Source organism: Rattus norvegicus, chromosome 3 (assembly GCF_036323735.1).
Source record: "Rattus norvegicus strain BN/NHsdMcwi chromosome 3, GRCr8, whole genome shotgun sequence".
Taxonomy (NCBI): Eukaryota; Metazoa; Chordata; class Mammalia; order Rodentia; family Muridae; genus Rattus; species Rattus norvegicus.
Window position 1 is genome coordinate 5,615,216 of NC_086021.1, and position 13,540 is coordinate 5,628,755.

Sequence of the window (13,540 nt, forward strand, 5' to 3'; positions counted from 1 at the left end):
TATATATATATATATATGCCACCAAAACAAGATAATATTGATGAAGCTAAGAAGTACATTCTGCCAGGAACCAGATATAGATCTTTCCTTAGAAAAAATACAGAAGTGAGTGCTAGCGGCAAACCAGTAAACTTAAAATGGACCTCTTGTTCGTAGATTTTGTGAAAGTATTACAAGAGGTGAAGGGGCTTTAACTGCATATGAACAACAATGCCAATGAATCAGTGCTTTCTTGTACTAAACCAATATTCAAGTTTGGTACACAGACAGAACTATGGCTGGTTATGTCCTTCTTAAGCATCAATGGAAGGACAACCCATTTGTTCTCCCTGGGTTAGACTCACAGTTCAATGGAATGTAAAGGGGCAGTAAGGGGCATAATAGAAGAAGAGCAGGAGCATGGTTAGGGATCTTATGGGAAGGAAATTGTGAAAGGAAATAACATTTGAATATAAATATAGAAATATTCAATTAATAATAAGGAATAAAATATGGTAAAAATAAAAAAATGAAAGAAATTAAAGAAAAGAGCACAACCAACTAATCACACCTATTGACTCAGAAATCTAAAAAGTCATTGACAGGGAATGGAAGTCAGAGTAATACTAGTGAAAAGACGGGGACAATGAAGTGTCTAATAGGATCACTTCTCTCTCCCAGATAACAGGGTCAGACACAAACTGCTCTAAATGAATCCAAATCATGGAGGAGTTCACTCTGAGCTGAGGACACAATACCTGCCTTTCCCTTCTTCCTTAGAAACTTTTTCTTCTGTGACATAAAGGATAGGTGTCATGAGCTCTCCCGTAAACAACTATGTCCTTCCTAACTCTTGGATTTTGTAAGAAATTAATGATATAAACTCTCTGATGTCCAGGAACCATAACAAGCAGGGAAGTCCAGATGCTTCTGAGAGGCTCCCAACTTCTGATTACCATATGTGGAAGTCTCAGATCAAGGATATCTCTTCAGAGAATTCACTCAACACCTGCGCAGGACTCACCGAGCTTTCCTATAGACCACGTATTTCCTCCTTTTTTTATACAAAGACAGAAGGGCAGCTTCCTTCTCCCCATCTCTGATATCATCTTCCTCTTTTTTTCTCCCTCGCAAATGGCTCTTTACTCTTCATTAGGAGCCAATTAGTAAAACCTAGAGGTAAGGAAGGAATATCTGTTATTCAATTACTGTCAGGACAACACTCGTGACATCACAAAAGAAGCTAGGTCAATGCGGGATACAAGAGATTTTTCAGGGAGGGCCTAATGATGATGTCACTGAGAATTGCATAGCCTACCTGCTGAACACCTTTTATTACCTTGACTAGATTGGAGTTTGCACTTTCCTGGTATGTCTCCTTTTGCACAGTTGAAACCTATACATAGCCCATCTCTCTAAAGCTAGAGACTTCTCTCTGCTTCACTAGTGGTTACATGCTCTGAATGGAGAAAAATTAGACAGGGTAGAAAAGATTTAGGAACATGGAGTGTAGGAGACAATTCTAGATAATATTTTTATTCCCAGTTTCATTCCTGTGATATATAGTTCAATTTTTTCTGTTTTCTCTGTTTGCCAAAGGACATTATTTTCCCTACAGACCTTTAATTGAATGAATATTGTATTTCAATTCCTTATGGTTAATTCCTTGATAGGGTATTTTGAAACTATTCCTCAATGTGTACTCAATAATTCTGTATTCCAATTCCATTTTCTGCAATGATTTTGGTCACAAAGGGTGCCCAGCTATAGAGTGAGTATAACAGTGTAAATACTGTGTACCTCCTTCAAATGATAAACTCCCAAATCCTTATTTTAACAAAAAATTACCAGACATCAGGAAAGCAAAGGACAACATGGACTATTGGATTTGGTTATCTGGTCCTGTTTGAATCAGGACTACACTATCTATCTTCCAGTGTTCCCATGACCAGACTTGAGGGTTTAGGATGTTTTACCAAGATTCTTTCTTAAAACCAAAAGTAAGATACCAGATGATTGGCAGGAAGAAGAATGGCTTGAGGACCAGTTATACGACTACTTCAATAGGTTCATAAAAACAGGAGGGAGTTTTTTAGAAATTGTCATTTATTAATTCTACATTCTTGACATAGTTGGGCAAAATCCATGTGAACATTCCACTTGACAAAATAGGTGAAAGAGCCACCAAAACTATATTTGTACACATCAGCCAAAAAAACTAGGTAAGATTGATGAAGGAAGAAGTGCATTCTGCCAGGACCTGGATTTAGATACTTCCTGAGAGACACAGATACAGCATGTGAAATACAGAAGGGAATGCAAGTAGCAAACCAGTGAGCTGAAAACAGACCTCTTGTTTGTAAATTTGGAAAAAGGACTCGAAGAGCTGAAGGTGCTTGCAACCCAAGAACAACAACGATGCCAGTGAACCAGCGCTTTCTCATAATAGACCGATATACAAAGAAAGTACATGGACTAACCTATGGCTCCAAATGCATATGTGGCAGAAGATGGCCTTTCTGGTCAACATTGGAAAGAGAAGCCCTTGTATTCCCTACTTTGTCTCCCAGTTCAAGGGAATGCATTGCGGAAGAAAGGCTGGTTTGAAAAGAAGGAACGAGTAGGAAACTTATGGGCAGGAAACTGGAAAGGAAATAATATTTTCAAAGTAAATATAGAAACATCCGGTTAAAAAATCAATAAATTTTGCTAAAAAAAAAGAATGATATAAGAGAAAAAAAGCTGCCAAGTAAAGACACATATTGACACAGAAATCTGAAGTGTTATTCGGAGTAATACTAGGGGAAAGACTGAGATGATGAAGTCTCAACTAGAAGCACTTCTCTATCCCAGATATCAGTGTCAGACACAAACTGCACTATAGGAATCCAAAGCATGGAGGAGTTTACTCAGAGCTAGGGATACAATACTTGTTTTTCCCTTCTTTTTTAGGACCTTTTCTACTTGAAAAAAGAGTAAAGGTCATGACGTCTCAGGAAAATAACTGTGCCCTTCACAACACTCGGCTTTTGGTATCAAGAAATTAATGATATAAACTCTCTGTCTTCAAGGAACCATAAGAACAGAGAAGTACAGATAAGAATAGAGAAGTGCAGATGCTTCGGAGAGTCTCGCAGCTCCTGATTCCCTCTGGTGGAAGGGTCAGATCAAGGCTATGTCTTCAGCGATACCACTCAACCCCTACAAAGGACTCACTGAGCTTTCCAAAGGACCACATATTTCTTCCTTGTTTTTTATACAAAGACAGAAGACCAGCTTCTTTCTCCCCATTTCTGTTCTCTTCATCCTCTTTGTTATCATTCCCAAATTTTCTCTGAAGTAGAGGCCTATTAGTAAACCCTAAAGGTACTGAAGGAATATCTCAGAGGCAGTTGCAGTCACTACAACACTTGTGATATCACAGAAGAAGCTAGTGCTCTCCAGGTTACAAGAGAGTTTTCAGGGAAGGCCTAATGATGATGTCACTGAAAAATGTCATGGCATACCAGAGAAAAACCTTTCCTTACATTGACCAGATTCAAGTTTGCACTTTCCAGGTATGTCTCCTGTGACACAGTGGAAACCTTTATATACTCCTTCTCTCTAAAGGTAGAGATTTCTCTCTGCTTCACTAGTGGTTACATACTGTGAGGCTTGGCATGGGTGAAAAAGATTTAAGAACATGGAGTGTACGAGATTCTTCTAGATAATATTTTTATTCCCAGGATGATTCCTGTGACATACAGTTCAATTTTCTAGGGTTTCTCTGTTTCCTAATAGCCAGTATTTTCCTTACAGATGTATAAGTGAATGTATATTGTATTTCAATTTCTTATTGTAAAATCCTTGATAGGAGACTTTGTAAATATTTCTCAATGTACTCAAAAATTCTGTTTTCGAATACCATTTTCTGCAATGATATGTTCACAAATGGGGCCCAGTTATAGTGTAAGTATAATAGTGTAAATTCTGTGTACCTACTTTAAATGATAATCTCCCAAGTTGGTATTTTATCAAAAAATTACCAAACATCAGGAAAGCAAATGACAACATGGACTATTGAATTATGTTTATTGTCCTATTTGATATCAGGAATACACTATCTAGCTTCCAGTGTTCCCATGGCGTGACTTGAGGGTTTAGGATGATTTACCATGATTCTTTCTTCAGGCCAAACGTAATTTGCCAGATTATGTGCAGGGAAAAGAATGGCTTGAGGACCAGTTAAACATCTACTTCAGGGTTGGGGATTTAGTTCAGTGGTATAGTGCTTGCCTAGCAAGCACAATGCTCTGGGTTCGGTTCCCAGCTCCAAAAAAAAAAAAAAAAAAAAAAAAAAGAAAAAATAAAGTCTACTTCAATAGGTTCATAAAAACAGGGGGAGTCTCTTAGAAATTATCATTTTTGAATTCTATATTCTTGACATAGTTGGTCAGAATCCATGTTAAAATTCCAATTAACTTCATAGGTGTAAGAGCCACCAAAAGTATATATGTATACATCAGACAAAAAAAACTAGATAAGATTAATGAAGGTAGGAAGTGCATTCTGCAAGGAACTGGATATGGATATTTACTGAGAGACACAGATACAACCTTTCAAATGAAGAAGTGAATGCTAGTAGCACATCAATGAACTGAAAACAGACCTCATGTTGGTAAATTTTGAAAAAGGATTAGAAGAGCTGAAGGTGCTTTCAACCCCATAAGAACAATGATGCCAATGAACGAGAGCTTTTTTATTACTAGACCAATATACAGACAAAGTACATGGACTGACCTATGGCTACAAATGAATATGTTGCAGAGGATAGCCATTTTGGGCAACATTAGAAAGAGAAGCCCTTGTCCTCCCTAGTTTGTCTCCCAGTTCAAGGCAATGTCCTGTGGCAGAAAGGTTGGTTAGAGAAGAAGGAAATGGAACAGGTAGGAATCTTTTGGGCAGGAAACTGGGACAGGAAATAATATTTTAAATGTATATACAGAAACACCTAGTTAAAAATCAAAAAAATTTGCATACGTATAAAAAATGAATGATATAAAAGAAAATAAAGCTGCAAAGTCATCACAAATATTGACTCTGAAAGCTGATGTTGTAGTCAGAGTAATACTAGTGGAAAGACTGAGATGATGAAGTCTCAACTAGAAGCACTTCTCTCTCCCAAATATCAGTGTCAGACACAAACTGCACTATAGGTATCCAAAGCCTGGAGGAGTTTACCTTGAGTTAGGGACACAATACTTGTTTTTCCCTCCTTCCTTAGGACCCTTTTTTTCTTGAAAAAAAGAGTAAATGTCATGAACTCTCAGGAAAATAACTGTGCCCTTCACAAAAGTTGGCTTTTGGAGTAAAGAAATGAATGATATAAACCCTTTGACTTCCAGGAACCATAAGAACAGGGAAGTCCAGATGCTTATGAGAGACTCACAGTTCCTTATTCCCATATGTGGAAGGCTCAGATCAAGGCTATCTGTTCAGCGATACCACTCAACCCCTACCAAGGAGTCACTGAGCTTTCCCAAGGACCACATATTTCTTCTTTGTTTTTATACCAAGAGAGAAGGCCAGCATCCTTCTACCCATTTCCAATCTCTTCATACTCTTTGTTATCACACCCAAATTTCTCTGAATTAGAGGCCAAATAGTAAACAATTCCCAGGATTGTCTCCTGTGACACAGTGGAAACCTTTATGTACTCCATCTCTCTAAAGCTAGAGACTTCTCTCTGCTTCACTAGTGGTTACATGCTCTGAATTAGGAAAGTTATTCAGGGGCTTGGCATGGGTAGTAAAGATTTAGGAACATGGAGTTTAGGAGATTCTTCTAGAGAATATTTTTATTCTGTATGTCACAGGGTTATTCCTGTGACATACAGTTCAATTTTCTAGGTTTTCTCTGTTTCCCAAAGTCTAATAATTTCCCTATAGACCTTTAATTTAATGAATATTGTATTTCCATTTCTTATTGTAAATTCCTTGAAAAGCGACTGTAGGAAGCTGCAATGTGCCAGGCCTCAAAGTTGGTGCTGGTTTCTGCCTTCCACTCTCCCAATGGTGAGCTCTCCTTGCAGTAAGCTAGTCCTTATTTGGCTACGCCTGCCTGGCCTGCTGGCTTCCGCATAGTGACAGTGTATCTGCATGACCCACATGGCTTGATAGGATTGGCCAGCACTAACTTTTTAAGTGTGGTGCGAGGGTTCCCTGGGGTCAGAAGATTGTATCAGGGTTCCTGAGTAAAACTGCTTGAAGAAGACTTTCACTATTCGTGTCTTCCTTGCTGGTCGTGGTTGGGCTCGGCAAGTGATGGCCCATATAGGGACCTCCTGAAATCAGAACTTCTTGCAGTCAGGGCATCTCTAGAACATTCCCAATTTAATGTGCGACCATAATGACCAAGGGAAATAAGTGGCTATAAATTCTCAGGGTAGTTAACAAGAAAGTTCTCAGTAGCAGCGAACCAAAATTAGGAAGACACATGGTGAATTTAGCCGTAAAAGCGTAGAAAGGTTTTGTCATGGGGACCTCACAGTCTCATCCAATTTTTCAGGCTCTTCAAGAGCTGTTTGAGCATAAGAAACTAAAAATAAAAAGGAGCACCTTAGAGAGTTTTTTGAGCGAATGCAAAGTCATTGCCCCCCGGTTCACAGTCTCAGATAATCTTACTGTGGCAAGTTGGGAAAAACTAGGGAAAGACCTTGATTTTGCCTGGGAACAGGGGACTCTAAGACCTGGGGTCTATCCAGTGTGGTGCTTAGTGCGTAGTTGCCTTGAGGATCAAAAATGTTTTCAGGCAAATATAGAGAAGGGGCAAGCTGCCCAGGAAATGCTTCAAGAGGAGAGGTCAGAAAAGCAGGGAAGCACAAAGGAGACAGACTCAGAAAAGCCAGATACAGAGGAAGAAACAGACGAAACAGATTCAGAATAAGAGTTACAAGAGTTGATAGATCAAATGCGGAAACAGTCTCTAAGGAATAGACAGAAGAAGAAAAGGAAAAAGCCTAAAATGGTGGAGGAACTTCCTGGGTGGTTCCTCTCAGCTCCTCCTCTCTGCATTGTTGTAGAGGAAGGAAGTAGAGTTTCGGGTGCAGGGCGCCCTCCTGTGGTGAACAACGGTACTGAGCATGCGCAGGCTTTGCACCTGGCATCATTTGGCTGATAATATGCTAATGAGGGAGCAGCACCATGCTAATGAGGTAATTCATGCTCCACCAAACCCTGAGGGACAATCAGCATAGCCTCAGCTGCTGTCTATATAAGCCGAGCATTCTTGCTGCTTGAGGCCCCCCTGTCCCTGTTCAAGGGAGCTGTACAGTAAAGGTTTGTTTGCAGAAGAATCCTGTTGCCACGCGTCGTTCTTGCTGGCAAGACATTGGGCGCGTGACAAACGGGTAGTACATTCTGCCCAGAAGTGTGGAAGCCGGTCTGCACAGAACTGCATCTGGCCTATCCTGTTTATGTGGATGCTATTCAACAAAGGTATCATGAGCCTTTAGACTTTAAGGTGATCAAGTCCCTGATGGAATCAGTAGGACATATGGCATTATGGCCACATTTACCATACCTCAGGTTGAGGTCTTACACAGATTTTGCATGACTCCTAGTGATTGGATTAAACTTGCTCGGGCCTGTCTTAGTCTGGGACAGTATTTGGACTGGGGAGCTTTTCTTATTGAGTTTGCCAATGAACACGCTGCCGCTAACTTGGCAGCGGGGGATGGCCAGGCTGCCTGGGATAGAGATATGCTGCTGGGTCAGGGACGCTTTGCCAATGCTCAGACAGGGTATCCAGGACAGGTTTACCAGCAGATTAATGAAGTTGCAACAAAGACATGGAAATCCTTATGTAATAAGGGAGAAGGGAGTGGAAACCTCATCAAGATCCTTCAAGGACCTATGGAGCCATTCTCTGACTTTGTAGCCTGATTAGTGGAAGCAGCGGGGAGAGTCTTAGGCTACCCCGATACTGCTAGGCCCTTGATTAAAGAGTTGGCCTATGAACAGTCACAAAGGAATGTCGAGCCGCTATCACTCCTTACAAAAATAAGGGACTTGAGCCTTGGATGAAGGTCTGTAGAGAAATAGGGGGACCTGTGACTAATGCTGGACTCGCAGCTGCACTTTATGCAGATGACGCAGAGAAAAGGAGGAAGCTCAGGAGCGTGTTTTAAGTGTGGTCAGCAGGGGCACCAAAAAAGGCAATGTCCAGAAAGGAGAAGTCTATTATGTACAGGAAGTGGCCAATGCCCAAGGCAACAAGTGCTGTGCCCCAAGTGCAAAAAGGGGAACCATTGGGTTCATGAGTGCTACTTGGTAAAAGACATCAATGGGCAGCCTCTTAGCTCGGGTTTTGGTGGAACAGGTCAAAAAAATGGACAGCCGGGTCCATGACCCCAGGGCCCACAAATATATGGGGCAGTCGAGAATCAGGATGTAGAACAGTGTCACAAGAGATGGCTGTCCCTTCGCCATCTGAGGGGAAAGGAGAGTCACTAAAGGCTCTGCAGGACTGGACCTCTGCTCCACCGCCAGACTTGAACTAACTCCTTGGATGGGCATCCAGTTGACAGAAACTGATTTTAAAGGACCTTGAACCTGGCACATTAGGGTTACTTACAGTGAGATCATCTACAGCTTTAAAAGGACTACACGTCCATCCAGAGTTATTGACCCAGATTATACAGGGGTAGTCAAGATCATGGTAGAATCCCCAAAAGGGATTACTGCCATTTGCCCTGGGGACAGAATAGCCCAACTATTACTTTGCCTAGCCTTCATGAAAGAGTTGTAGCCCATTCTAGAGAGAGGGGAGAGAATGGCTTTGTTTCCACAGGTTCCGACCTTACATTTTTGGCCTTGGGTTTAAACCAACGCCCAGTAATGAAGCTAAGGGTAGATGGTAAAAGGATCCTAGGACTGTTGGATACAGGGGCCGATAGAAGTATAATAGCTAAGAAAGATAGTTCTCTGGATGACCAGTACAGGCCTCATCTCAAACATTACAAGGTCTCAGTTATGCAAGAGCTCCTGTCGGAGTGCAAGACAACTGAGTTGCAGAGATCAGGAAGGGCATTCAGGAGTTATGCAACACTATGTGTTGGATTTGCCCATTTCCCTTTCGGGGAGAGATTTGCTGAAAGATAAGGGTTACAAATTCACCACTGAGTATTCTGAAACTTCACTTAAGATTATGAAACATGTGGGCTACTTTCCCAGTAAAGGAATAGGGAAATACCTGCAGGGTAGGACTAGCCTTATAACTACCCAACAGAGAGAAAGGAATCAGGACCTGGGTTTTCCTTGGGGTCGCTGAGGAAGGGTTCCCATTACCTTGAAAACAGGAGCCGGTGTGGGTTCCTCAGAGCCTGCTTTCTTCTGAGAAGCTTGCCACAGCTAAAGCTGGCTAAAAAGCATAAAAAACCACCAGTATTACCTTGGAATACCCCAATATGTGTGATTAAAAAGAAGTCTGGGAAATGGCGACTGTTGCATGGTTTATGAGTTATTAATCAACAGATGCAAATCATGGGCTCAGTGCAATGAGGGCTTCCTCTTTTATGCTCTCTGCCAGACTGTTGTCCTGTTGTAGTGATTGGTATAAAAGATTGCTTTTTCTCCATACCTCTTTGTCCAATGGATAGTGAAAGATTTGCTTTTTCTGTTCCATCATGCTATCATGAAGAACCTGAGCAACAATATGAATGGGTAGTTTTACCACAGGGTATGGCCAATAGCCCATCTATGTGTCAACTTTTTGGGGGCATCGTCATTGCCCCAATAAGACAGAGGTTTCCTGCGCTGAAATGCCTCCATTTTACTGTTGATATTCTTTTAATTTCAATGAATGAAGAGATTTTAGATTTAGCATATGGAAATTTAGTTAACTTGCTAGAAGGTAGGGGATTGATTATTGCCCCGGAAAAGGTACAAAAGGGCAGTCTGTAAATCATTTAAGAGCAAAAGTAAGTCCTTATACCATTATCCCCCAGAAGGTTGAATTGAGGAAAGATAATCTTAAGACTCTTAATGATTTTCAAAAATTACTAGGAGATATTAATTGGGTCAGATGTTATTTAAAATTACCAAATTATTAATTAAAACCATTGTATAATACTTTAGTTGGGGATTCTGCCTTGGGTTCTCCTAGACAATTGACTTATGAAGCAAGGGAAGCTTTAAAGAAGGTTGAAAAATTATTACAAGGCACAATTTTACATCGATGGAAGGAGGGTGCAGACATTGTGCTATGCATTCCAGACACCTACATGCAGCCCACAGGATTGTTTTGGCAAGATGGCCCTCTGCTTTGTGTTTATCCCAAGGCTTCTCCAGCTAGATCAGTAGAGTATTATCCTACAGCAGTTGCATGTTTAGCCCTGAATGGGATCCAGCAGTGCATACAATTTTTTGGTGTTTCCCCAACCTCGATCACAGTGCCCTATACAGGTCAGCAGATGAAGATCTTGTGTGACACTGTGGATGCTTGGGTTATATTACACTGTGGATTCCATGGAGAGATACATAATCATTATCCAGAACACTCTTTGCTGTCCTTCTTTAAAGAACATCCCGTGATCTTTCTATGGTTACCTCCAGTGTTCCTATACAGGGGGCGCCATATATATTTTACAGATGGATCCAAAAATGGCTGTGGAGCTTATGTGATTAACAATCAAGAGCCAATTTTGTGTCAATATCAACCCGGCTCTCCACAAATAATTGAACTCAAAATTGTTCCTTTGCCTTTAATTTGCTCTCTGATTCAACGTATTTGTTAATGCAGTTAAGATATTAGAAGTGGTTGGCCCTATTAAAATTAGCATCACGGTATGCCAGCTGTTGATGGAACTTCAGGAATTGATCTGGAAAAGAGGTCACAAGTTTTTTGTCCAACATATTAGAGCTCATAAAGGTTTGCCTGCTCCTCTCAGTGAGTGAAATGATCTTGTGGATAGATGTACCCGAAAGGAGTTCATCTTCTTAAGCTCATCATTGGATCAAGCACGATAATCTCATCAACAATATCATGTGCCTACTAAGACCTTAGAGCAGAAGGTTCATCTGTCTTGAGCAGATGCTCGACAGATAGATTTAGGATGTCAACAGTGTATCACTTTTCACCATGGACCTAGTGTCGGGGTTAAACCTAGAGGCCTCTTGCCCCTAAAGATTTGGCAAATGGATGTAACTCACATATCTGGATTTGGGACTCTAAAATACATTCATGTTTCTGTGGATAGTTGTTGAGGAGTATTTCATGCTACCCCTATGTGTGGAGAAAATGCACGCAATGTTATTGGACACTGCCTATAAGCCTGTGCTGCTTGGGGAAAGCCTCAACATTTAAAAACTGATAATGGCCCAGCATACACTGCCAAATCTTTCAAATCCTTTTATAAACAGATGGATGTGCATTTGAGCCATGGCTTGCCTTATAATCCCCAACGTCAAGGTTTTGTTGAGCAAGCACATCGTACCTGAAGGAATGCGTAATTAAACAAAAAGGGGGAATAGGCCATGGTAGAACCCAAAGGGAACAAATATCCTTAGCCCTTTTTACACTTAATTTTTTTTAAATTTTGGATGATGATGGCCTTTCTGCCACTGACCGACATCAGTGTCGGGCGGGCACATAGAAAGGTTATGTGAAATGAAAAGACATGATCACTGGCTTGTGGCATGGGCCAGATCCTGTGTTGGCATGGGCAAGAGTGTCTGTTTGTGTGTTTCCTCAGGACCAGCAAGATCCGTTGTGGGTCCCTGAAATATTAACCAGGAGGTACAACAAGAATGAAGATCCTGCTGCTGCTCACACTTCTCGGTGTGACCCAAATGCTGGTCCAAATGGAACCCCTCTGGGGGATATTATCGGTGTTCCCGAGACTCATGCCGATACATCATGACTTTTAAATCCACTCCTCTAATTTGTCTAAAAAGTAGTCAAGTTATCTTCTAGGTAATTGGACAGGAGAATTCGATTTCTTAATGGATCAGCTACATGTAGCCATCCTGACCGTGAACTCCACACGTGCAGATGCTAGAGTGGCTACGGGATTGTCATCTTGGATTGAGGCTGCTATGAATCATGTGAGGGAGTGGGCGGGTATGGGACCCCTAGCTGGACTCTTGCTGCTGGTCTCCCTAGTGCACCTGTGTTGTCTCTGTAGAATGAGGTTTGTTCAGAGACGGGAAGTGGTTATGGTGGTACAGGTATTTGCAGCCATTAAATCAGGACAGTCCCCTCAAGCCTGGCTTATGGTCATTCAGAAGGCCTTGTTGTACCTCACGCCTGAGTATGTATGAGTGACCCTGCCCAGTGATGGGCAACCTCCCTTCTACCTAAGGCATGGGACCTTGTGGGAGACGAGGTTTCCTAAGACTGGTTTAATGAACAGATGATCCTAAGACGGTTGGATGGGTCGCCACGCTCAGGGGTGCTTTTGCCTGCTTGATTAATTAAACAATAAGGGGGAACTATAGGCAGTTGCGACATGGTGCGCCTCAAAGATGGTGCTGGTTTCCGCGTTCCACCCTCCCAATGGTGCATGCTCCTTGTAGTAAGGAAGTCCTTAATTGGCTATGCCTGCCTGGCCTCCCAGCTTCCGCATAGTGAGAGCCGATCTTCATGATGCACATAGCTTGCTGGGATTGGCCAGCAGTAGCTATTTAAATGTGCTCCGGGGTTTCCCCGGGGTCAGAAGATTGTATCAAGCTTCCTGAATAAAACTGCTTGAAGAAGATCTTCGTTGGTCTTGTCTTCCTTGCTGGTCGAGTTACGGTCTTGGCATGGGTAGAAAAGATTTAGGAACATGGAGTGTACGATATTCTTCTAGATAATATTTTTATTCTATATGTCACAGGTTCATTCTTGTGACATTCAGTTCAATTTTCTAGGGTTTCCCTGTTTCTCAAAGGTCAGTATTTTCCCTACTGACCTTGAATAGAATGAATATTGTATTTCAATTTCTTATTGTAAGTTCCTTGATAAGGGACTTTGTAAATATTCCTCAACGTGTACTCAAAAATTTTGTTTTCCAATTCCATTTTCTGCAATGATTTCGTTCACAAGTGGGTCCAGCTATAGAGTGAGTATAACAGTGTAAATACTGTGTAGCTACTTCAAATGATAAACTCCCAAATCCTTATTTTATCGAAAAATTACCAGGCATCAGGAAAGCAAAGGACAACATGGACTATTGAATTAGGTTTCTTATGCCATTTGATATTAGTACTACATTATGTAGCTTCCAGTGTTCCCACGGCCAGAGTTGGGGGTTTAGTATGTTTTACCATGATTCTTTGTTCAGGCCAATCCTAAGAAACTGGATGATGTGCAGGGAGAAACGTGGCATGAAGAGCAGTTAAGTGTCTACTTCAATAGGTTCTCAAAAACAGGAGGGAGTCTATTTGAAATTGTCATTTGTGAATTCTACATTCTTGACATAGTTGGGCAGAATCCATGTTAACATTCCACTTAACCACATAGGTGTAGGAGCCACCAAAATCATATATATACTGTAGAGGGCCGCAATAACATTCGCCACCACTAGATGGCGCTTGCTTCC